We start from the raw sequence: 23,934 nt of genomic DNA on the forward strand, positions 1-23,934 counted from the left end.
TGGAAACAGGGTGTGTCATCATTTTTCTAAACCTCTTACCTCTCAGTAAGTTTTCTATTTTTCCTTATGAAAAGATACATTCCACAAAAATGTCTGGTTAGGAATATTCCTAAGTAGTCTGCATTTGTTACTCCTTTTGTAGAATAGTACATTTCTTCAATTATGGCTTTAACTGGTAATAATTGGTATACTGAAAAACAATTTCTTTATTTATAGTTTAAATCTGATCATTTACTAAACTCTCAACAATTTTAAAAGGATTTTTTATTGATCCTTTTGGATTTCATGGATATATAATTCCATCAAAGCAAATATGGTAACTCTGTCCTTTTTTCTGATAGGAGTAAGTTTTTACTTCTGTTTCAGATTTTCATAATTGGCCAGAACTTCCAAGATACATGTTAATAGTAGGCATTCGTCCTTTGATGACAAATTTGATGAAAATCTGAGTTGAATTTGACAACCGCATATGATGTATATGAGAGAGCATTCTTTTGGTCTCCAATCTTCAAGAATGTTTCATAGGAAGAGGAATTGAACTTCAAGTATTTATTCATTCAGCAACAAATATGAAAGTGCCTACTATTTCTTAGGAAATGTTCCAAGTCCTGAGATTATAGTGGGGAACAACTTAGGCAAGCTCTTTGCTGTCACATAGCTTACTGAAGGAAGAAAGACAATGAACAACTAAATAAAAATACCAACATAGCCAGCATTTATTTTATACTTAGGAAGTGCAACTTCCTACACATAGCAACTACACAAGTGTTTTTATTTACTGACCATTCCTTTCTCGCAGAGCCCTGTAAGGAAACTACTATTATTATCCCCCTTTTCAGATGAGGAAACTAAGGCACAGGCACAGAGAGCTAAGTAACAGTCAAAGGTCATATAACTAGGATTCAAGATCAGGAGATCTGGCTCAAAACCCAACTCTATGTGATATTGCCTAAATGAAGGCAACCAGGTAATTTCAGATTGCTTTTAACAGCTTGTAAGGAAACAGAGTGAAGGAATAATGGCAAGGGGAAAGAAACTATACTGGAAGGGCTGGTCAGGGTAGGAAGGTAAGAAGAAGTCACATCGGATCTGTAAGGCACCGAGAACTGTGGGAGAGGAAGACAGTGGTATGAAATGAGGTTGAAGAGGTATGCAACGGCCTTTGTATAGAGCCTGGATTGCCAGCAGTGAGAACACACTGAACAGTTTAAACATTTTAGAAAAGTTACTTTGAAAATAACCCAATTTGTGTTTTAGAAACTCAAATGTGCATTAACAGAGAACTGAATGAGTTAACTATGATTCTGGCTCGATTCAAGGACCCTGATAATCATGACCTGAGCTGAAAGCAGACGCTTAACTGACGGAGCCACCCAGCTGCCCTGTGTTTGGCTTTTTTTTTTTTTTTTTTTTTTAAAGGATGATCTCTACCTACTGATACGGAGTAATCCCCAGAACATATTAAGTCAAAAAGGAAGGTAGAGAACATTATACTTAGTAGAAGAATGGGGAATGCATATATTAAACACACATAAATTAACACAAACACATGTATGTGTGCACCTAAGAGTTTATTTTTGCAAAGAGAAACACTAGAAGGATAAAACAGAAATTAATAAAAATGGGTAAAGAAAATGGGTGGAGAAAGTAAAACTGCTCTGAATATATATACCTTTTTATATAGCTTCATTTTTAAATTATGTTAACATTCCTTTCACATGTTCAAAATAGAATTTAGAACATTAAAAAAGCAAATCCTAATTTTGAAAATAATCTGAAACAATGTATCTAAATACCAACTTGGTAACACTGTCAACAGAGAGCAACTACTTTAAATTACTTGGAAAGAGTAAATTGGCCATGCTTAGGGGAATATATTCTAAGACCAAAAAAAATTACAAAGTAATATTTAACTTCATTCAACTGTTTTACTATTGGTAATAATATTGGAAGAGTGATTCTGAAGTAATTTTATACATATTGTAGGACAAATGTATGAATGTTGTTAGGAACGAAGGTTTTCAGTGTGAGAGAAAGGTGACTCAATTAGAAAATCAAAGAAATCAAGGAAAAACCCCAGTAATGTTCTCTTGAATTGGAAATGTGAACATGAACTTCAAATTAAAATACATATTTCTTCTAAGCTCTTGTCAATGAAAAGGTTTAGAAACAATAACATTCCAGTTGCAATGAACACTTTTGGTCTCAGGAGTGAGTTTGCTAAATATCATTCCTTAATGAAATAAAGCAAGACTCCTTGGAGAAATGGCTGTTTGCAAGTTGACAGCAAAAAGCACAAGGTGAGATGGGGAAATTCTGTTGTAACAGCAAGGGAAACACCCACACCCAGAAGAAGCCGTGCCAAGATGACAGGTGAAAAGATTCCCACTGGCCAGCTGTGGGACATAATGGAAATTCGAACATCATCACCAGTGATGACAACTTATTGTAAAACATAAATAAAAATTTATGTGTCCATTGTAACATTCCCCAAAAGAAAGGAAGAGAATGACAGTTTTTCAGTACAAACTGAGCTAGAACAGTTTTAAAAAGTTCATGAGTCGTTTGCCATACTGAACTGGGTACCCCGCTAGGAGAGAAAGGAATAGATTTCTTCACATCAATTAGCAGTATCATATCTGGAATGAGTGGAATTAATTCTGTGCTAACCAGGAAATACACACATTCATAATTCAGTGATAACTGTATGGAAATAAATTATAATCATGATCTTCCAACCAAACTCTCATACACAATAAAATTACATTAGTCGGAGAGCAGCCTATGTAGAACTGCATTTTCCAGGACACAAGACAGCTCTGACTCCACTTTTGATATGCTAAGTTTGGCTCAAGAACGAGGAAACTTGGCCATCTTTTTCTGTTAGGGTCAAGACTGTTCATGCTAATTTTTCCTAAATACTGACATAAGACTCAATTAAGTAAGGGCGGGACAAAATTAGAACCAATGGAGAGTGTCATCACCAACCCCTGTGATCCCATTTGGCACCTGAGGCTCCTGGGAAATGTTGCCAACATATGTACAACCTGGCTTCTACTCTGTGTAGCTGGGCACCTTGCTTCTGCTACCTTTCAAAAAAAAAAAAAAAACAAAAAACCAAAACAACAACAAAAAACCCCATTAAAATAAAGTGGGAACTTTAAATCCAACTTGTAATGAGACTGGGATGGGTGTGTGTGTGATCTCTACCTACTAATCTATCATTCCAATCTGAGACACCAAAATAACCAATGTTGATAAATGATGACTGGACATACAGTCTTAAATGACTTCTAAGTCTTCAAAGTAAGATTAAACTATGTTCTACACAGTTATAGTGTTGTCATTATTGTTGTTCATCTAACTGGCATTCTAGTCCACTGTGGTAGAGACAGTTGTAAAAGGCTCTGGCATCCCTAACTGAATAATGAGTTATCCATCTAGATGGATAAATTTCATTGCATTGGGAATTTAATAAAAATATTCAATTTAGTTATACTCAAATTTGAATATCTAACAATACTTCCAAATATAAATGTCTCTTTGTATTAATTTGTTCTTTATATTTCCTTCCCATTTCTTAGGTAGTAATATGGCCAGAAAAAGCTTACTGCGGACACTGTCCCCACCCACTGCTTTATAACAAACCAGAAAACTAAGTTAATGAATCTACCTTTTGAGGAAGAGAATTATGGAATACTGTCATTCACATCAGAAGACTTCTATTGAGGAAGGTAGAGTAGAGATTTGACTTTAGACAGTTAAGTGCTTATAAACCTGTTTCAACAAAGGAAACTAGGACGCCACCATAAGGGTGTTAGGGTTAAGGTCCATCAAACATGCTGGATTACAGAAACGAAAATGGTGAACAGTATTTCAACAGATAAAACAGATCAAAAATAAAACACAAACAATATTTACACAAAAGCAAATCATGCCAGTTTATATTCAAATTCCCTTTTCTGGAGTTGAAATGCAACATGGGCCACAATGCTAACTTCTTCCATGTTTCTCACACAGGATAGATTTTTACATCTGCGGTCTTTTTTTTAAACCACAGAAAAACCCAACTAGACCAGTCTTTCCAGTAGTTAAAAGCTTTAGCAGTATGACACACAATATAGTATCTCCAAGGTAGATCTTTATGATACCAATAACCAGTTTACAGGGTACACTAAAAGCATACAGTTCAGTAGGCCATAGTGAACCTTGACATGGAGACATGGGGCACCAGGTGTTGCTAATTACACAGCATAATTTTGCTCTAGCAAAACCAAAGATTCCTTACTTTCTCAGTATTTCACCGAAACCAGGCTTCTCTAAACTGGGTGGGTCTCAGAAATCTTCTAGACTGATTTGAATGCGGGGCTTAGATTAATTTCTCAGGAAATTTAATTACAAGATATTTGTGCCAGATAAGGATCGCAGCATTAGGTTTATTTGATCATAAGCACAGAGTTCTAAGATCAGTAATAAATTCATAAAGTCAAGCAGATGAATGAAAGAGTAACGGTGGGATGCATAATACTTAAGGAGATTATTATTACTAAACCTAAGGTACAATAAAGTATGAAAATAATGTTTAGCGTGTCCAGTGGATTTTCATGATTGTGCACAATATCCTTTTTTGCTTGAAGTTTTTAAACACATATTCGATGCCATTTGGTGGGAATTTAACAGGGGAAGAGAACTGGAATTCTGACAGGGAACAGGACTACATGATATTTAAGGATCTTATAACCTCCCAAGCTTTGTCTCTGTTGCAAACTTTGAAACATTTTGTTAAACAAATATGAAAATATTTGAGTTTAAAAACAAAATTCCATAAACTTGCTTTTAGTTAAGGCTAAATAATATATCTAGTCATACCAATAAGCATGAAGAAAGGATTTTCCTCTAAGAAACGTCAAAATGACTTTCTCACTTTGTTATTATATACATGGACTAGTAAGTTCTAAAGTTCTGCTCTTCAAAGGAATATCCTAAAAATGAATTTTAAGAAAAAAAAATAAAACTTTTTTAAAATATTTTTTTTAAAAAGACTTTATTTATTTATTTGACACAGAGAGAGAGAGAGAGAGAGCACAGGCAGGGGGAGCAGCAGGCTGAGAGAGAAGCAGACTCCCCACTGAGCAGGTAGCCCGATGCAGGGCTCAATCCTAGAACCCTGGGAACATGACCTGAGCCAAAGGCAATGCTTAACTGACTGAGCCACCCAGGCTCCAGCAGAAAAAAACTGTTGGGGGGCGGGGGAAGTCTATTATAGTACATGCTTAGTTTTAACCTCACTACTATTTAAAAGCCTACTGGCCTAAAACTTGCTTAGACTGTTTTCAGGCCAAACTGATGGGAAAACGTGACCAGAAGATAGGCCTGGGTTAGGAGGTCCTAGGTAATCAAAAATTAAGGACTCTGAAAAACAATCTGAGGGTTTTGAAGGGGCGGGGGGTGGGAGGTCAGGGTACCAGGTGGTGGGTATTATAGAGGGCATGGATTGCATGGAGCACTGGGTGTGGTGCAAAAATAATGAATACTGTTATGCTGAAAATAAAAAATAAATTAAAATAATCAAAATATCAGAAAAAAAAAATAAAACAAGGAACTGTTAGTAGTAGTAGAGCCCTGTATAGGTATGCTTACTTTAAAAAATATTTTTGATTATATAGAAAAGTTTAAGAGAATTATATGACAATATCGATGTGCATATCATCTAGCCTTTCAGTCTTAACATTTAGCTATATATTTCCTCAGATTCATTTTTCCTTTTTTTAAATTAAAAAAAAAAAAACTAAGCACTACAAATATAGAACACGGTTATCTTCTCCAATCCCATACTCATATAGAGAGAACCTTTATCAGGAATTCAGTATTATTACCACATATACTTTTTTGTGTTTGTTTTTTAAAAAATTTTAGAGAGCTTCATTGAGGTACAGTTGACATATGATAAACCAAGTTTAAAATATATAATTCAATATGTCTTGACATGCACATATACCTTTGAAACTACCACCACAATCCAAATAATGAACAGACCCATCTTAGTATAGGTTTCTATAATTGCTTTCTATTTGTCTGTTTTTCTAGCTTGCCATTCAGGGGAGCACTATAAAATTGCCCTTTTTAATTACTATGTATTGGCTAATTGATGACATAAGTTTTTATACTTTACACATGTATGTAATCATAAAGAATATATCCTATCATTTAAATGTTTTTAAAATAGGCAGAAATGGAATCATACTATATTAAACCTTCTCCCAAATTATGTATTTTCAAAATATGTAATTGTGATTCAGTATATGCATTTTAACTGCATTACAGGATTCCCTCATAAGTATATACCACCACTCAGACTTCTCTTCTCCTACTGACTGTCATTGAGGGAGTTCCCAAGTTTTTGTTATTACCACCGATATTGCATTGAGCAACTCTTAAGTGTTTTCCCTAGACAGCACTCAAGTTCAGATGTGGGTTGTAGAGGATATTATTTTTCAACCATATTTCAACTTTGCTAAAATACTCTCTAAAATGATTTATCAAAATGTATACTCTCAAAGGATGAATTTTTGGGTTCCCAGTCTTCATTTCATTATCTGATACCAAACTGATTAGTATGAAATTTTCTCCCACTTTAATATGCGTTTCTATACTTGACAATCAGGTTAAGCAATATTTCATCCATTTATTGGCCATTCCCTTTTGCTCTTCAGTGAAATAACTGTTCATACCCTTTGCCCACTTTACTGTTTGATGTCGTCTTCTTCTTACTGATGAACAAGAATTCTTTATATAATCTAGAAATGAATCCTTTGTTAATTATTCACATTACAAATTATCTTCTCCCAGTCTGTGACTTATCTTTTATTGCACAGATTTTAAAATGACTTTAAGTATGGTTTCCATAGCTTTCAAGTAAGGAAATGAGTAAGGTCAAAAACATGTCCTATTTCCTCTAAATCTATTTCACTTTTTTTTTTTTTTTTTTTTGGAACTTCTGTATGATTAGAATGGGGTTGAGATATAATCATATTATTTTTTTCCCTTCTTCATAACCAGTAATTTCATCACCTTCTACTGAATATTCACTTTTGACCCCTAATCTTTAAGATTATTGATTCTTAAGTGAAAGATGTGTGGCGCCTGGGTGGCTCAATCGTTAAGTGTCTGCCTTTGGCAAAGGTCATGATCCCCCAGAGTCCTGGGATCCAGCCCCACATTGCATAGGGCTCCCTGCTCAGCAGGAAGCCTGCTTCTCTCTCTCCCACTCCCCCTGCTTGTGTTTCCTCTCTTGCTGTGTCTCTCTCTGCCAAATGAACAAATAATTTATTTTTTAAAAAGACAAAAAAAAAGAAAGATGTGTACAGTGTGTGAGGGGTCTGTTTCTGAGTTCTCTCAATTCTGTCAGTCTCTCTCCCTCCATTTGTACCTCAATTTCTTAAGTTCTCACACTTTCTAAGTCTTAATATCTAGAGCAAGAGGCCCCTCTACTTACTCTTTAAAATAGCCTTTATATTTTTGGCCTTTTACTTTTTTCATATGAATTTTAGAATCAGCCTGCCAAATTAAAGAAGGAAAAAAAATGGGGGAGAATCTGATTAAAGCTGCATTGAATTATAGATTATTCTGAATGAAAACTGGCTTATAACATTGAACCTTCCTGTCCATAAACACAGTAAATCTCTTCACTTATTTAAGATTGATTTTTCACATCCTTCAGTAAATTTTTCTAATCTTTCCCCATAAAGGTCATATGAACTTTTGTTATAGCTATTCTCAGGAACTTTATGGTTTTTGCTGCTAATGCAAATGGTACTATTTTCTAAATTTTATTTTCTAATTGTCACTAGTATATAAAAATACAATTACCGTGCTGTGAAGGACCACTGATTCCTTCCAGTTGTTCCCCTGAGAAGTATGTAACTTTCAGTCCTTCATTTTCCTCATCTAGGAAAAAGTTAAAAATCTACCTAACAGAATTATGATGCTATGAGGATTAAGTAAGAGTAGATTTTTAACTTGTAGATAAACAAGTATCTTATTCTTGACTTATATAGATTGTTTCTTAAGTCTCACCATTATGAATAAAATTTTCTTGGGGTTTTTGGATGGAGAGCTTAACTATATTCAAGAAATTCCCTATGTTTAATTGCCAAGATAAATAAACAACTGTTGACCTTTATCACATAATTTCTTTGCATATCTTAAGAAGATCATTTAGTTTGTCTTGTTTAAGCTTTGAGTGTGGCAAACTAAATTTACACCCACTTTTAAAAGTCTTACTTTTAGGGACACCTGGGTGGCTCAGTCATTAAGCATCTGCCTTTGGTCCAGGTCATGATCCCAGTGTCCTGGGATCAAGCCCCACATCAGGCTCCCTGCTCAGAAGGAAGCCTGGTTCTCTCTCACTCCCCCTCTTGTGTTCTCTCTCTCACTACCTCTCTGTCAAAAAAATAAATAACAAATCTTAAAAACAAAAAAGGTCTTGGTTTTATACTTCTATGATAAGTTCCCTTTACTCCTACTACCCTTGTATCCTTTGCATGGATGTAAATGAGTGCAAGAGACTTGAGAAGGAAACAGTAGTTTAAAAAAATAACGTCTCAAGCCCAAGTTCCATCTTAAAAACTGTAATAAACAAGGGAGTACTGTAAACATATTAGAAGTGACTTTCAATAAAGGAACAGAAATAAAATAATTCTATACAGTATAAGTATAGACAAATAATTCCAAAATTACTGATGCCTTAAACAGCAGCAAAAAAATATGGCATAGGTTTAAGATTTGCAGTCTAAAGACCTGAAGTGAACTGTGTTACTTAGTATTTTCACATTTATTAATAGGGATATTGACAAGAGATACAAAAATTAACTTATTTTTACTACGCACTGTCATATGTCCTGAAAGGATCTTTGGGCAACTGAGAAACATAGCTTTGGAACCAGTGTAGTAAACACTCATGCCGGAGAAAATCTAATATAATTCTTATTTACTTTATAGCTCTGAGGATCAATTGAATTAGTCCAAACTAACCAACAAAGCTTTTATTTGAAATTAAATGAACTCAGAAATTAAGCTGTGATTCACTAGAAAAATAATTCTACAAACCTTTTAAAGAAAAATTTCTAGATAGTTAAGATTCTAACGTGACTCAAATATAAGTCACAAAATAAACTGAACCCAAATCACTTTTCTGAGTACTACAGAATGTCTGTAACTTTTCCTTTTGCATAATATAAAAGAATTTTAACATATATAAAGCTTTTAGGATGAAGGACATAAAGGAAGTTCTTTAAGTCAGTAAGTGAAAATACACAAAAATAACTCTAATGATGTGTTTTTTTGATCTTACAAAAAATACCCTCCAAATCAGAGTAAAGGAGCTTCTTGTGCACCGAACTTAAGAGTAACTTTTTACTTGATGGAATAAGAATATGTCCAAGAAATTCTGTCCCTGACTCTTTTATCTCTCAAAATCTTCTGGTCTATCTTGTGTTAGATCTCTCTCAACCTGGCTCCACCCATGGCCCAAGGGCAAAACAAAAATTGAATCCTAACCCCCCAAAAATGAAGGAAAATTTAGAAATAGTAATATCCATGATATAGTAATATTATAAAAATAATTATAGTACAGCTAATATTTATTGAGTGTTTACTCTATCTAAACTCAGTCCGTGTTAGTATCAAACTCTAAATGATTTAAAACTCGGGGCGCCTGGGTGGCTCAGTGGTTAAGCCGCTGCCTTCGGCTCAGGTCATGATCCCAGGACCCTGGGATCGAGCCCCGCATCGGGCTCTCTGCTCAGCAGGGAGCCTGCTTCCTCTCTCTCTCTCTCTGCCTGCCTCTCTGCCTACTTACGATCTCTGTCTGTCAAATAAATAAATAAAATCTTTAAAATAAATAAATAAATAAATAAATAAATAAATAAATAATTTAAAACTCAAAATATAACCCAGTTATCTGATCACTAGAATTTTCTTCTTAAAAGTGATAAGAACAGGGGCATCTAGGTGGCTCAGTTGGTTAAGCATCTGCCTTCAGCTCAGGTCATGAGATCCCAGGGTCTTGGGTTCAAGCCCCGCATGGGCTCCCTGCTCAGCAGGTAGTCTGCTTCTCCCTTTCCCTCTGTCCCCAGCTCATGAAATGAGCTGACATGAAATACTCTGACAAAATAAAATGTTAGAAAAGCAAAGAAAGCTCTCAAGTCTTGGAAAATGTCTTTGCTGTAGAAAAATTCATCAGTAGGAAAGAAAGGGCATCATTTAAAACTTCATCAAAGAGCTATATAAAAAAATAAATAAATCAAAGAGCTATATAAAAAAAATAAATCAGGCTTTCTAATGATCTTGGAAAAGGGTGGTATAAAAATTTAAGATAGAAAGATCACTGTTAAATGTTACTGTTTTATGCATAGTATATTAGGTTTAGCACTTTTAAGTAAAAATAATTTTAGTTGAATCATTTTATTTCTTTTTCTCCATGAAAACTTAAAATAGTAGTAAGGAGTTCTTATATAACTAATTTATACAACATGCTTATATAACTATTTCCAGAACTTGATGCATAATTATACTATCTTTAATTGTTAAAGGCATTCAGAGTTGTTGATTACATTGTATGAGATACTATTATTTTTTTGATTTGCCAGCAAATCCTTGGTAAACAGTACAATGGCCATTTATAGTATTGTTTTTACTAGAAAATGCTATATAATTTATAAAGATTAATTTTTGAATTAGGTTTCCAGAATTTGCTGCAGTAATAGAAAAAAAAGGTAAATATGATCTACAGGTTCTGAACTTCCAAAAACTTATTTCTATCAGATTTATACTCAAAATGTAAAATCCTCACTGTCTCCCTCGGAATTACTTTTCATTTTTAAGGCAAGAGTACAGAAGTTTCATCCTTGAATTTCATGTCTCTTCGTCTTTGCCCACCACCAAAAGTAGATGTCCTAGAAAACCTTTAGATAAATTTGAGTATTAAATCTTAATATGCTGTGAAATTGTTATGGAACAAGAAAGTTCAGAAACTCTTTTGATCAATGTATCATAAATTATTTTGGAAGTTGAGAGAAAAAACTGTTCTCTAATGGATGCATGTAACAGCTGTAAGGGACTGACCCACAGACCAGCTCAGGGATGAGGTTCCGGAATGTGGACGACTGTAACAGTTTTGCTATCTGTACATTCCAACCTCAAAGGGAGGAAACCAGGTATTTGAGAAATGTCATGTACAATGCTAAATTAAAAATAGCATTGACAGTAATGGCTCTTGATTGAAAAATTGGAAAGCTACTAACAGTTACATAAGTCAAGCATGCTTCCATTTACTTAGGAGAAGAGGCATTTCAAAAGGCACTGCTCTCTGGAATGCAGGTGGATGACACGAAGGCATCCAAAAGATAAATCTATAGTAAATTTTAGAGAAGAATCTTTCAGGCACAGAAGAGATAAGAACAATTCACTTGGAAAAAGAGAGGCAGAAATGGGCAACAAACAGCTTCTTCAGAAAATTCAGCACAACTCTTAAGCAGAATGGCATGCCTGTGGTTAACAAAAATATTTGAGTATTCGAATAAAAATGTATCTCTTTTTCAGAGTGAAGAATGAAACCAAAGCAAGATCAGGCTGCTGCTCTTCCTAGAGGAGCACACAAACAGTTATAAATTAGAAAGGGCATGGTTATGTTAGATCTTTATAAATCACAGTTCCCTCGGGAAAATGGTCATCAGGTTAAGATAAGACGCTCTCATTATTTACATTACACATTTACTTTTCTGGGAGCTATAAATTTCAGTAATATCAAAAAAGGTTCAAATTTAGCTTATCTGATTACAGTATGATATAAATAAGCTATACATTCTTCTTGCTAAAATTTACAGGTTCTTATTTTAAAATTTAAATTACAAATTAAAATAAATGTGATTTGTTTTGTTCTCTGCACAAAAATGAAGCAAAAAAATTTTTTTTAACTTGGTGACTTTACCACCTCAGTTATTATATAAAAGACTCTGACTAATTGCATTTCTAAATACAGAACAGAAAGATTTGCAATTTAGCAGAGAAGAGTAGGAGGAAACATGGGGTGGATATAAATTTCTGATGCTAAAGGATTCTAACACAGGAATGGGATATAATATACAGATAACAGAAGTATCTCTAATAAGGATTTTTAAATAATCCAGGATCTTATTTTTCCAGGATGAACTAGTACTATTTGACAAGAAGCTTAAAAATTGTTTCAGGAAGACATCTATCCATAGATTCTTGCTTATAAAAATTGAAGTATAATAATTACATATTCTTGGGAATTCAGTAACATCAAAGATAAGAAGACTATCAAAAATACTACATGAAGTTTTAGAAATCTGAAAATTTAGAACCTTAACAGTATGAAAACTCTTTTCTTGAAATTATATTTTTTATTAGATTCAAAACAGATTAAATGTAGATTAAAGTATAATCAGATTCACTTTGATGTCATCTAATCCTCTATTAAGCCATAAAGTTTGGTGTGGAACACTGATACGATCATAGGTCATTTTTCATTTGTTTCTGTGGGTTAGGTTTTTTTTTTGTTTGTTTTGTTTTGTTTTTCCCAGGAGCCGGAGTGGAAAGGTTCTGTATTTGAAAGCATGGAACTGATAATGAGGACATTTTATTTAGAGGCAATCTTAAAAGCCTGCACCCCCCCAAAAAAAAAATTAAAAAAAAGGACCATTAGCAAGGATAGTAAGACACAGATTTTGCAGTTGGACAGACCTGAGGTTTTGAACCCACTCTCTAATCACTTCCCAATTTGCAAGCTCTTGAGTATATGACCTGTTTAAGTCTCAATTCCAACAACTACACAATGAGAATGACAGTAATAATACCTATCAGTCAGGATTACTATAATGGTTACATAAAATTATATATGCCAAGCACTTACCTCAGTAAGTGTTAATAAGCAGGAGTTATTTTTACTACTATAGTTTCTCTTTACCTTTGGTCAAAAAATGTGTTGAGTCCTCCAAAGCACAGGGCTAGCCAGAACCTGAGTCAGCTTTCCAAGCCCGGCTTAATCAAGTCTGGTTGTAGCTCCTAAATTCAGAGCTGAGATCACTAAGGAAGGATGCACATGAACATGGGATCACTTTCTAGTCCTTCCTATAATCATCTTAAATGTAAACTTAACCTAAGAAACCAGATTTCTGTTCCCTCCTGCCGAATACCACACAGTACTACCTGATACTTTAAAAAAACGAGTTATGGTCTCAAGCCATTATCACATGAGCAACAGGTGCTTTTAAAAAACTGACAATGAAAAAGAACTGTGGACATTGGGGAGGGTATGTGTTTTGGTGAGTGCTGTGAAGTGTGTAAACCTTGTGATTCACAGACCTGTACCCCTGGGGATAAAAATATATGTTTATAAAAAATAAAAATTAAAAAAAAAAAAAGTAGGAGAAAAAAAAAAAAAAGAAAAAGAACTGTAAATTCTGAAATCTCCCACATTTATGGTTTTGACAATTAAAATATTGGTGTCATTTATATGGTAGTGGAACATTCCCGAGAATCAGAAAAACGTTCGGCTGCTTAATAGGGCTCATCTGTGATTCAGAGAACATTCCAGTTTCCATGCTATCTTAATGAAAAGCATTTGTCACCAAGCTCTAAAGAAACACCATAAATACGGAATTCTACCCTAGTGCTGAAAAAAAAAAATAATCTCTGCAACAGGAAAAAAGTTAATTTACATATTTTATGGACAGAAATGGTTATTAACGCCGATGAGGAAAAACAACACACAGTACTTGAAGTAAAAGGGCTGGAGGCTTATTTCCTTATGCTAATTTGAACAGCCTTTTAATGCAGTCTGTTAAATTCTTTTTAGTTAATCAATACTGCCTGTTTTCCATTAGTCAATAACTGAAATATTATTAAACCACCAGGAAAAAGTTTTTTAATGTGCTGGTTGTTTATGATACAAAGGTATGTTCTTTTAATCATGAAGACTTTTGTACATTAACCTCAAGTCCAGAAAACATTAAGATATAAGATGATTTGAAGTAGAAAAATGGGAATTTCCTGAAACTGGCCAGGGAAGTAAGACATATAACCCAATACCTATGTAGTACAATCTACTTCAACAATTAATCCTCTCTACAAACATGACAAATACTAAAGCTCAATTACTCATTTTCTGAATAATGAAGTGACTAACCACGCACCTAAAGGCAATCAAGGAAACATGATCCCCCCAAAAATGTAAAAACAGACTCCGTGAAATATTCTGAATGTTGCTGGAGACAAGCGTTTGAATAACTGACAGAGCCTTACCTCTTGCTGTGGCACAGGTTTTAGGATCAGTACTTAAAGTTACTCCCAGCGACTGTACTCAGCAGTGGATCCGACAGGACACAGGGCACAGGAGCTCTGCATTCCGCGTACAAGCATGCAGAAGAATCACAGCCCCCACAGCTCAGACCTGAGCCGCCTCAGGGTAAGTCCGAGTTAGATCACCACAGCACTTTTAGGCTCCGGCTCTGTTTTCAGGCACCCCTTTCCTGCAGTTTTCTTTGCCACGTGGTGTCCCTACCCAAGGCGAGCTGGCTTGTGTGTGGGCAGGAGGCTCGCCTTCAGGAGCTTACTCCTTCCCTCAGCTCGAATGGCTTCTGCAGCACCGCAGGAAGGGCCCAGCCCCAACTCAGACTCACTGGCAGAACAGGCTGGGCCGGTCTCGCTCCACCCATCAACCTCACACAGGTGAGGAGCCCCGCTCGCGAAACACCAGCAGGAAACTGGCATTTATTGTCCTTGCAATCTTTTAGAAATTTACTTATTCTTTGGTTGTTTATATTTGTTACCTGGGTGGGAGACAGTGAGTGTATCCAATAAAAAAGAGGCACTTCAGGCCCAATGAAGAAAGAAAAGCGATCAACAGATGTATTGCCAGTAAAAGCTTGGATCACTAAACCAGCAGCAACCCAGGATTGTTAGTTACTCCACTAACATGGAGAAAAGAAAAAAAGGATCAGTTTACACTGCCTCTGTGTGAACAATTCTGAGACAACAACCTGTTAAGCATCTATTAGGAGAAGAAAATAAAGAAGTATTTTTCAGAATTGAAAATCTAGAATTAAATTTTCCTGCCTATGACTTCCTCCTTTGTAAGTTATCCGAGTGTTCCAATTGTAATGCTGCTTATGTAAGTATTCAAGGGAGTCAATATTCATCCTAAAAAACAGTATTGCACTGTGTTTACCTACTTAAAATGATTTGAAGAAATAAATTAATTGTAAGAGACCAACATATTTTCTGTTACAAATGACTTCTTTTTTACGAATACCAATGTATATCCACATTCAAATATTTGTTCTTGATAAAATAATGCTACAATTGTTAGATATAATTCTAAGTATTTTACACAGTCTTTCCCTATAACCATATGGAGTTGATTCTAATACTGTTCCCATCTTGGAGATGAGGAAACCAAGGCAGAGAGAGGACTTAAGGGACTGACAAGGTCACACGAGCAGGAACTGCCAGATTCAAGATACCCAGAGAGTATTTACCATGTACTATGCCGAAATCTTCTGCTATCGATCAAATTTAATCTCTCTTTCCTCTCTGAACATAGCTCTGAATACAAAATTGTTATAAGTGGTAGGCCACAGTAAGAGAACCAATGAATTCATATAATTTTAAAATAGGAAAAACCACAGAAAGTTCCAGTATGTGGCAAGAACAAAACATGTTAATTTTTACCAGTGGAACAGCTGTGGATTTATGGATTTTGTTGAGTAAGAAATGACGCTCTTAAAGTTTTTTCAGAGTGGAGAAGGCAAAGCCACCCTTTAAAAAAAAAAAAAATAGAAACTAAAAAGCAGCCTTCCTCCCACCCTTTCCTTGATTAGTACTGAAGACAACACGGAGGTGGAAGGGGGCAAGGGAAGAAGAACAGGAAAGAAAAGGGGAAGGAAGGAGAAAAAGAAGAGGGAGGGGGAGGTCCATGCTATAGAAAAGCCATCTGGGAATACTTCATACAACTCCTCTGTCCCTTGTGTTACCTAACATCTAAGCACAGTTAGCAATAAATTTGACAACAGTTTGCCAGAGTGAAGGAGAATTCCATAATTAATAACAGTAAATCTCACCTGAAACCCAAAAGGCTGCATTCTACGCTATATAAAAACACATGTTAGGAAAATGAGAGGATGCAAAAAGTGCTGAATGCAAAGCAAGGTCTGTAGTCTCGTTCACTGCAATGTGACAACGTCAATTTCTTGGTATGGAGAATGTGTTGTAGGTTATGTAAGATGTTAAAACTGGGAGAAGTTGGATTTTGAGTATATGCGATTTCTCTGTACTATTTTTGCAACTTCTTCTGAGATGATAAGTATTCAAAATACAAAGTCAAAACAAAATGGCTGACTGAAAGGATCACATTTTGTCTTCCAATGACTGCTTCTGGCCCAGGACAGGTCACTTGTTATTTTTCTCTCGTATTTAACAGAATGTGTAGAGGTTGCCCTGCCTTCACCCACCTGTGTGGGTGAAGGCAGCAACAGGGGAGCTCACTGGAAAGGCAATAGCTACATTCTACTCATACTATTCTAAGAATTAGCTGAATTATTCAAACATTTCACAGTATGTCTAAAAATTCTGCAGGTTTCATGGCCAGAAATATATCCAGAATCCAATCACCTCTCCCCACTTTCACAGCTACCGTGCTGCTCTGAGCCACCCCCCCTCCTGCCAGGCCTATTGCAACAATTACCAGTCTCTCTTCTTGCGCCGGTGTCTTCTCCTTTCCTTAACACACCAACCAAAATGATCCGCTAAACAAGGTCAGTTGAGTCAAATAAAAGCTCTGCACAAAACCTTCTAATGTCTTCCCATCTAATTTTAAATGAAAGCCAAAATCCGTCCAGTGGCACCCAGGCCCCAAAGAGAACCTGACCCCTCCCTTCACCTCCAAACCACATCTCACGTCATTCACTGTTCTAGTCAAACTTCTAGCAAATCCTGTGACAAACCAGGCAAATGTGCAGCTCAGCATCCTCAAGCAAAGCTCCCCCCAGGTAAGTGCATAGCTCCCTTCATTTCTTTCAGGCCTCTGCTCAAAAGCAACCTTCTAATGAGCCCTTCCCAAGAACTCTACCCTCCTTTGGAATTACAACCCCACATGAGCCACATCCCCACTCTTCCTAACCCCCGCACCTCCTTCCAGGCTTCATTTTTCTACAGCACTGACCTACCATACTGCATATTTTACTTGTTTACCTTCTTCTCTCTCATCACACTGGAATATAAATCCCAACATGACAATATTTCTGTCTATTGTGTTTGCTAACTTAGCCCTAAGACTTAGTATGTACTCTGCAAATTCTGACCAATGAATGAGTGAATACTGGAAATGACCAAAAATGGAAAAGGTTTACTTACTTGGGGGTAAGGAGAAGACTCACTAGGGGCCCATTCCTAGCATTGGCTAAAGGGCATACAGGAGGGGCAGGAAACATTTGTGATTACTAGAGTGAAAACTGTTCAAGTCTGGGGCAACAGGATGGCTCAGTCGGTTAAGCATCTGCCTTTGGCTGAGGTCATGAACCCAGGGACCTGAGATGGAGCCCCAGTCAGGCTCCCTGTTCAGTGTGAGCCTGCTTCTCCCTATGCCTCTGCCCCTCCTCTTCCCCCAACACAGCCAGCTCATGCACTTGCATAAACACTTTCGTTCTTTCTCTCTTGATCTCAAATAAGTGAATAGGATCTTTAAAAAAAAAGAAAATATTCATGCTTATAATTATCAATCAATGGTTTTAGAACAAGCGTTTTAAATACAGAGGATGTAAATCAGGATAAAATAATATATATGTCAACAAGCAGATAAGGAAAAAAGACACAAAAAATGAAATACCAAGTTCAAAATAAGTGAACTCATTACTATACACTATTTCCAAATGACTGACACAAACAATAGCTACTGCAGACTAAAATACTGTCCCTTGTTATTCAAAACATAGTCTTGGGACCAGGATCATGGAATTACCTGGGAGTTGATTAGAAATGCAGAGCCTCAGGTCTGGCCCTAGGCCCACTGAATCAGAATACACAGTTTTTAATACTATCTGTCAAGCAAAATGAGCACACAGTGGCCTGAAGAGCCTTTGTGAAGCACACAGTAAGTCATTTGAGGCAGGAGAAAGATCAATAGTCAAAGAGAAGGAGGGAGACCCCAAAGCATACTGCAAGGTAAGGAGAGGGGTTACTGACACTAAATATGAGTTAGATCACAAAGATAAGTTAGTTCTAGTATTTACAGAGCACCTCAAATTCTAGATTAAAGATTTTATACGTAATTCTGGAACAGAGGGAAATCACTGAAGTTTTCTGAACCCAGGGATTTCCAGATAAAAGCTGTATTCTAAAAATTCATCGTAGTAGTGATGAGGGAGCAGGAGGACAAAGCAAAAGCTGGCGCCGAACCTGACTTAGGTTCTGGGACTTCATCAGTAGTAAATATTGAGACAGTAATTAATTATACAAGCATTGTACGAACCTTCTGTGAGGGAGAGAAAGATGGATGAGACATACTTGTCCCTTGTGAGGAGACAGCAATTTTATGAGAAAGTGCCAGAGCTGCTATTCAGTCTGGCTAGGGGTAAACAGGAGATAGGGTGAGGGAGAGACGGGTCAGGAAAGCGCTCATGTAGGAAGTAGGTCACCGCCTGAATCTTGAAACAGAGAGGATTGCAAGTGGCCGAATTGGGGAGGAGAGCATTTTATGCTCTAGCATAGTTGGAGCACGGGGAAAGCTCTGAGCACACGTGTATTCAGAGCACACAGAAGCAGAGCCCGTTAGAGCACACGGGAAGAAAGACTGGAACAGGAGATGGCTGAAAGTGCTAGAACAGAATAGAGTCCAGAGTGCAGGCTTGAGGAAAGACTGCAGGATAGTTTTTGGATTAATTAGAGAGGCATTTGAAAGGATGATGGCGGAACTGAAATCATATTAAGCGGGGTCCTATAAGCACTTCTTGTCAGCCTCCATTTAATCCAGTTTTTGCCCTAATTTCTCTTCTGTTGGTAGAAGCCTTGTGGAAATCCAAATATGTTCTCATTCACTCCTATTATAATAAAAGCTAAACATAATAAATAAATATTTGTTTTGAGAGAGAGAATGTCAAACTGTATCTCTACTCAATATTCTAGAGTGGGACAAATTCTAGATTTTGAGTTACTGAACGGCAAACGAGCTAATCTTTGTCTTGGTGCAGGACTTGACACATAGTAACAGCTACATAAGTGTTGGCCACAGATTCAGCCAGATGTCAGAAGGCGTCAGTAAATCCTAGTTGTGAAACCTCAGGCAAGCTGTCTGACCTCCCTGAGTCTCAGTGGCCCCACTTGTTAACACAGGTGTGGAAGAGGATTGAAATACTCTCCCTATTCCCAGTACCTCACATTCGAATTCCAGTTCACATAGTGGAAATACAAGCATCCACAAGCTCTAAAGCACTTTACAGATATGTGCTGGTGTGAATCTTCTGTTTGTCCTTGATATATGGTATGAAAATAGTATTCTGTTGCTTGCAGTGTATTTGAAAGCAAACTCCTCAGGGCCTTCTAGCATTTTGGTACTCCTTTGTATCTAATATCAAGACCTCCTAGGGTACCGATTTTAATATCTGATTCTTGAAGGATTAGCCTCCAGAATATAAGCATAAACTCACTGCACATAATGTAAGTAAAAATGTAACTTACTTTATTTGATATAAAGTGTCTGGTCAGTTCGTAATAAAATGACATGTTAAGGAAACATGGTTACAGAAGAGCAAAGTGCGAGAAACTCAAAGAAAGAAAACAGAAACAATTCAGGAACAAAAAAAAGAGAGAGAGAGAGAGAAAGAAAAGAAAAGGGAAAAACTATAATCAGGCAAAATTGGTTAAAAAAAAATTAGTAAAACAACAAAGGAAGTGAGTCACTAGAGGACCAGTTCCCTAAAAGAAGAAAACAAACAAACAAAAAATTTTATTTTAAAACTATGCTACATATTTGGGTTAATTTGTTACCTTATAAACTACTTCTTAATATAAGGATTTCAACAGTATTACATCTAATTACTAAGTCCTCCCCCTAAATGAAGGCCTCAGCTACTTCTATGTCTACTAACCAAAAAATTTAGCTGTCACTAAACAGTAAGACAAAAATTTATAATGCAAACTCTATTCAACGGGCCATTGACAGAGGCTCCCTCCCCGACCGTGGTCCCATGAAAACTACTGTAATTCATTTCTTTCAGTGATATACAATTACATGTTGGCATAAAGATTTTATCAACAAATAAATACTAATTTCATATCTAAGTAAACTAAATCTAGTTTGTGATTCTCTGGAGTTTAATAACATAACAGTGCTAAGCATATATCAATAAATAATACAGCTGACATTTATTAAATATCCAGGGGCTTTAAATGTCTTATCCCTAATCTTCAAAGGAATCTTGCCTCACTTTTTAGATAAAGGAATTAAAAGTCAGAGAAGCCAAATGATGTGCACTCACAGTAAAATGTGGCACAGAGATTAAAACAAAGTTGGAGCCTAGTCTCTTGTCCTTCCAGCTGTGCTGCTTTTCATGCATATACATAAATTAAATAAAATATCTAAGAAGTTAGAGCTATTGTCAGAAAATATCGGGGCGCATGGGTGGCTCAGTGGGTTAAGCCTCTGCCTTCAGCTCTGGTCATGATCTCAGGGTCCTGGGATCAAGCCCCGCATCAGGCTCTCTGCTCAGCTGGGAGCCTGCTTCCCCATCTCTCTTTGCCTGCTGCTCTGCCTACTTGTGATTTAAGTAAATAAAATCTTAAAAAAAAAAGAAAAAGAAAATATCTATTTTATGGGGTGGTTGCATTAAGAAGGACCCTTGGAAATTACTTATTTGGACAGGATGGAATTAAGAGGAGGTACGATCATTTTTTTCAAATTTTATAAAGTAATACATGTTTACTGTAAAGGGGTTAAATAATACAGAAACAAAGAAAAAATGAAATGTCTCTTGCTATCTCCATTGGAATCCCATTCCCCTCTACAATTGGGCATGTATTCTTCCAGGTCCTCTTTTATGAATTTACAATGGGATCATACTATGCTGTCCTTTGCTTTTTCATTTAACAACAAAAATTTCCTATGCCTCTTCCTCTTTCTTTTTGATGACTGCAGAGTATTTTACAGTATGGAAATAGCGAATCTATTTTGAAAATGTGATTTCCAACATCGGAATATTAAAGCAATACTGTAATGAATATTCATCTGGATGGAGGTATACTTAAAAAATGCAAAGTGACCAATTCAAAAATGACAAAGGACTTTACAAGGCATTTTTCTACAAATGGCCGATTAGCACATGAAAAGATCCTCAACATTACATTCTTGTATAATCACCACCAGGATCAACAGAACATTACTAGCACTCCAGAATCTTCTCTGTCCTACCCATCCCAATCATCTAACCCCCTTCCTTCTTTCCAAAGGTAACTGATATTCTGACTTCTAACACCACAGAACAGTCTTGAGCTCTATGATTTTGAATTCTCTCTATCTATGTGGAATTATACAGTGTATGTATGTATGTATAAAAAGCAGCCTTCAACATTTACTGGACTCAACATTCATTTTTGTGAAATTCATCCATATTGTTGAACTCATTTCATTTTCATTGGTGTAGAAGAATCCATTCAATGAATGTATCTTCATTTATCCATCCCATTATGGAATACCTCTGAGATTTTCAAGTTTTTTTGACAGTTAGGACTAAAGTTGCTATAAGCAGTCTATATATATCTAAGAATGAAACTGCTGGGTCACAGGGTATGTGTCAAATTCAGTATATAATGCCAAACAATGACTGTCCCACATTGTACTCTCACTATTAATTAGCATGTGAGAATTCCCACTGATCTATATCCTTGCCAACCTTTGGTATTGTTCTTCTTATATTTTAACCATTCTGGTGGCGATGCAATAGTCAGTAAGATTTCAAATTGCATTTTCCTAAGACTAATGATGTTGACCTTTTTGTCATATGCTTACTAAAGTATCTGTTCAAGTTTTTACTCAATTAAATCAGTTTATTCGTCCTTTTCTTATGGACTCTTCACATACTTTAGTTATGTGACCTTTGTCAAATATCTTTCTCATTTTGTGACTTGCCTTCTTCATTACCTTAACAGCTTATTAGGATAAAGTTCTGAACTTTAATTAAGTTGAATCATTAAGCTTTTCGGTTATGATTACTGTTTATATCTGCCCCAAGATCATGAAAACAAGCCATGAAGATATTCTACTATATTATCTTCCAAAAGTTTTATTGTTTTACCCTTCACATACAAATCTGTAACTCTCCTCCTGGAAATGATTTTATATACAGGTTAAATTAAAAAAAAATAATATATACATATATGTGTATATATATCTCAAGGTGACCTAGCACCATTTATGGAAATGACTATCCTTTCGATAATGCTCTGCAATGCCACCTTTGCATTCACAGGTCTGTTTCTGGACACTAAGTTCCACTCATCTATTTGTCTACTCTTGAATCAACACCATCATCTTAATAACTGAAGTTTTAACAATAAATCTTGGGGCACCTGGGTGGTGCAGGTTGGGCTCAGGTCGTGATCTTAGGGTAGTGGGATCAAGCTCAACAGACAGGAATCTGCTTGGGATTTCTTTCTCCCTTTGCCCCCTCTCCCCATCCTGGTGCTCTCTCTCTCTCAAATAAATAAATACATCTTTTTAAAAACCAAATAAATCTTGGTATTTAAAATAGTAAGTTTCTCACTTTTTTTTTTCGAAATTGTCTTGGGTATTTGGGGCTCTGCATTTCCATATAAATTTTAGAATCAGTTTAGAATCGGTTATCAATTTCCACAAAAATCCTAACTCAAAACTTGGGGTATTTATCAACAACTCTAACCTATTGGGCTCTGAACTAACTAACACTGTGACCTTCTCCACTCCATCAGTAGATACCCTAGGGAAATAATGTCTCCATAATACTGGGGTCGCTCTTCAGGATGTTCTTCTTCCTCTTAACCTTAGCTCAGTAAGTGTTTACTGCTTTATTAACTTTCCAATCCTTCAAAGAGATATTTTTATATTTCTGTTCAAATTTTCTGTTTTCAGAGGCTTTGCATCTCTAAATTCCCTATGAGCCGGCGTTGGTGGTATAGTGAGTGGTGAGCATAGCTGACTTCTAAATTCCCTATGCCCTTCATTTTAAGAAGTTCATACTTCAAAAATAAGCTGTGCTTTGCTTTTCTCTTACCCCCTCTCCCTACTTTCCTCTCTCTCCTTTCTCCACCCCCCAAACTCCTCTTTTTCTTTCTTTCTATATGAAAAGGTAGCTAATGTGAGAAAATGAGGAATTCCACCACAGAAATTATAAAAAAGACAAAATGTTGATCTAAGAAATAACATATGTAAGAATGAAAGGAGTTTATTAGATGGGCTTAAGAGAAGCCTACAGGAAGAGAAAAATCAGTGAATTCTAAGATAGGTCAAAACAAAGTATCCAAACTGAAAAGACGATGTGTGAGACAACATCAGAGTGTAACCAATGTGGAAAGGAAAAGAGAAAAAGCAACTATTGCACAAAAAAACACTGAAGAGATAATAGCTGAAAAAACTAAAAACTTGAAGAAAGAGATCAGTAAATAAATCCAACTGTTCCATCAACTCCGAACAGGATAAACTGAAAGAAAACACATATGCCTTCCCTTCTTCCCCCTATCTCAATCTCATCGACCACCATCAAACCATAACCTGTAGTGACTGAACTAACTGCCAGTTTCTTATGGACAAGCTTCTATCTTTCTTCCTCTTTTCTTTCCTCTTCTTGTCTTCCTTTCTCCTTCTCTCCCTCTCTCCCCCCTCAACCCTAC

The 23,934-nt window shown here is 36.1% G+C and overlaps 1 protein-coding gene across 7 annotated transcripts in view; it reads right to left on the reverse strand.

The window, feature by feature from the left end:
- The window catches only part of ARHGAP32 (Rho GTPase activating protein 32), a gene marked incomplete at its 5' end in the record, with an annotated part of 299,813 nt that overhangs the window by 40,277 nt on the left and 235,602 nt on the right, over positions 1-23,934 (reverse strand). The window contains one exon of one of the 7 annotated variants that reach the window (XM_082683945.1): positions 14,326-14,658. The exons of the other annotated variants lie outside the window; for them this stretch is intronic. Of the gene's footprint in view, positions 1-14,325; positions 14,659-23,934 lie in introns of those variants that run through there. 7 annotated transcript variants of the gene reach the window in all.

The sequence above is a fragment of the Mustela nivalis genome (genome assembly GCF_964662115.1).
Source record: "Mustela nivalis genome assembly, chromosome: 9".
NCBI classification, from domain to species: Eukaryota; Metazoa; Chordata; class Mammalia; order Carnivora; family Mustelidae; genus Mustela; species Mustela nivalis.